Here is a 3,153-nt window from a genome sequence, read left to right on the forward strand (position 1 = left end):
CCCATAAATACAAGAGATATCAATAACTACATCAATCATATCGCAACACAGTTCGTAAGACTGCATATCCACAGGAGAACTGCAACATAACAGGAACAAATCGAAATGACAAGTCACACATTTGAACCGCGTGGAATGACTTTGAAGAGAATGCGCAGTGTACTTAGTTAACTCTTCCCCTCCTTACAAGGCCCATGTAGTCCTTCTATAGAGTGTTTTCATTCATGTGATCAGTAACCTTATTTTCCCACGGGGTAAAAAAAAAGAACGAAAGAAAAGAAAACGTTTCCATGATAATAGAGCGCAATTTCCAGAGAATAGGCCATTTCCGAGTACATATTTGCCTCCTCTTCAAAGCGAGTCTAAGTGCGAAGTTTCTGTAATGGTAATTAGTTGTCCTTTAATTATGAATGAAAGCTAATTTTCATGAGAAAAACTTCACACTTAGACTCTCTTCGAAAAGGAGGCAGACATGAACTCGGAATTGGCCAATTAGTTGGGTACACCAACAAGGCCGTTATTCTATTGTTTCGGTACACCAACATAGCTGCCGTCACGTCGGCTGTGTTTTCACTAGGCCGATGAACTAGCTGAACATTCTTTCTAGGTGTTTGTTTACAGACCGACATTTACTAGTTAAACTTGACATCTGTAAAAACTGTGAAATTTAAGCCGTTTACTCAGAAGATTCAAATTACTACTAATAGGGGAACTGTCCCTCCATATTTCCAAAAGAAATTTTGTCTCAGCGTCCGACCAAATGGGACATCGCTTTCGGTTAACAGATCTTTCGATCGGACTGTTTTCGCTGCTTTCGCCGGTGCTTGTGAATACGGGTGAAGATGATGAGCGGCGAAGAGATGTGCCTGGCACAAATTGTAGAGCATTTGTGCTCAAAAGCGGGTACTGCGGGTTCTGCATACCGCCACCATGAAATAGGTATGGTCCTGGCCGAGGAACTGAGGGATCTAATGAGTCCGGAGGAATTGTAAATCGGAACGGGAAGGTATTACGAGTGAATTCGTCTGCCATTTCAAAACCAAAGTGAACCACGAGGCGAGCGCGAGCGTCTAGAAAATATTTGGCAGTTCACGATTTGGCAGGCATTTGTCACTACCGGCAACGTGATTGGTTGCGGCATTTACCAGGACAAGTTATACCATCTCGCGAGGTAGTATAACACTGCAGGAATTTCCTGTAATAAAGGCGAGATAATCCCTTGTTTTTTCATGTGAAAACAGCTTGCATTTTTAACTCGCTTAACATAGGACAAGCTGTTTTCACTGAATTTCCGGACTTTTCCGACTTTAACTAGTCAAACTTGTCCTAGTGAAAACACAACCGTCACGTGAAAACACTCTACGACACAGTTCGTACTCACCTGTCAGTTGCCACATAAATTTTGCTGACCACATCGAACAGGAAGGCTTTTTCAATGCCAGAATTCTGATGGAAAAAGAAAAAAAAAACTATCATTTCCCTTCCGGTCGGCTTTTTCTGGCCTTGAAAGATAAGTCCTTTAGGTTTTCCTCTCAAAAATTCAACATCTTAGGTTACGAAACAACGCTGTCATGAACTCTTTTGAATTTTTGGGCAGGGCTCCTGCTGCCACTTAGAGCGACTTTCAATCCTGTGTTCCGTAAAATCAAAACCAGAGTAATGACTTTGGCCAATCAAAAAGGACGGAAACAATCAAGTAAACCAATAAAAACTCGAAGTAATTACACGTAGCCGACACAAAAGCGCGGGAAAATGTGGACGCCTGAGCCATGATTGGTTTTGGTTTCACTTTTGATTGTTTGAAAAAGTGACGCGAGAAGTTTCAACCAATCACTGAGTGAAGTAATGCAAAACCAGAGAAATTCACTAATTTTAGGGTTAGGGTTAGGGTTACGGTTAGCAGCAACAAAATTCAATAAAAGGACGTAGTTGTACACTTAATAAACAACTGCAAATGAAAGATGTTCATAAATTAATAATACTTACAGATATTAGAATATTTAATAAGTTTTCCAATGTAGGAAGCTGGGGTACTAGTTTTTGTACCACTTTGCTGAAGGCCTGAAAGTTAAAACACAAAAATTAGTCATACAGTATATGGAGTGGTGTCATTATGTCAATATTGTTATTAACAGACAAGGATGTAGCTACAGTGCAATTTGCAGGCACTTTCTATGATACGATGTTGAGATTCAATCTTTTTCCTGGTTCAAAATTTTGATTTTCTCCTTGTTTCAGATTATGCTAATGAATATTTGACAAAGAAAACTAAATCAAAGTGTTTTGAAAAAAATAATAATAATAATAAAAATAAAATAAACCAAGAAAACATTTGAACTACAAAATACAGTACATGTATTGACTGTAACTAAAGACAATAGACTAGTATTTTTTTCCTAAAAATGTGGCCAGGACAATAATTTATTATTACAACAGACAGATGTCTTGCATTATGCAGTTGCAAAAGTGACAAGACCTAAACACACCAAAAAGTATACTTCTCACAAACTGAAAGCCAGTTTGCTAAGCTGGACCTCACAGCCTAACTTGCCCAAACATAACAAATATATAGTACATGTATAGAGGATGGGTGTGTGGAGAAGGTCATGCAATGGAGAAAGCAGCAGACACACTGGCCATCACTGCAGCCATGTGACCTAAACATCCCCTCCCTCCCCCCCTTCCCAATAGAACAAGAGACCTCACTCTTTTAGTCTGTGACAAGGATTTCCAAGCATTGACCAAGCATTTGCCCGGTTGCCTAGGGCGCCTTACCTGTACTTGCGAGTGTGAATGACGAAATTTTTGAATGAGTAGCCCAAACGGGCCCCTAACTTATCACAAGGTGATTCATCCTCACTTTAAGGTAATCAATTCTGGGATCTCGAAAAAATGACTCCGGCTACTAACTTTTAATGTTGGAAGCCCAAAGGGCTCCAGAAAAATTTCCTTAGGCAGCAGCCTTGGTTGTGTAACTAACTTTCCTTTTCATTTGTTCCTATTAAAGCCAGCAGTAATTTGGCAGAGGAGACCCCAGTTTTGCCACATTATCTGAAGATGTTACAATCTTACGTATTACGAAACAATCATTGAATGGATTAACCCTTCCCCAATAGAGAGTGAAACTTGTAGACTTTACTCTGTTTATTACTG

At 39.6% G+C, this 3,153-nt stretch overlaps 1 long non-coding RNA gene across 1 annotated transcript; it reads right to left on the minus strand.

The window, feature by feature from the left end:
• Positions 1-2,067, minus strand: LOC138003169 (uncharacterized). Its single transcript, XR_011123433.1, has 3 exons — positions 1,987-2,067; positions 1,382-1,446; positions 1-79 (listed from the first exon to the last, which is right to left on the minus strand). It is a non-coding gene; the product is annotated as an uncharacterized lncRNA (long non-coding RNA).
• Positions 2,068-3,153: the final 1,086 nt, after the last annotated feature.

Source organism: Montipora foliosa, chromosome 5 (assembly GCF_036669935.1).
Source record: "Montipora foliosa isolate CH-2021 chromosome 5, ASM3666993v2, whole genome shotgun sequence".
NCBI lineage: Eukaryota > Metazoa > Cnidaria > Anthozoa > Scleractinia > Acroporidae > Montipora > Montipora foliosa.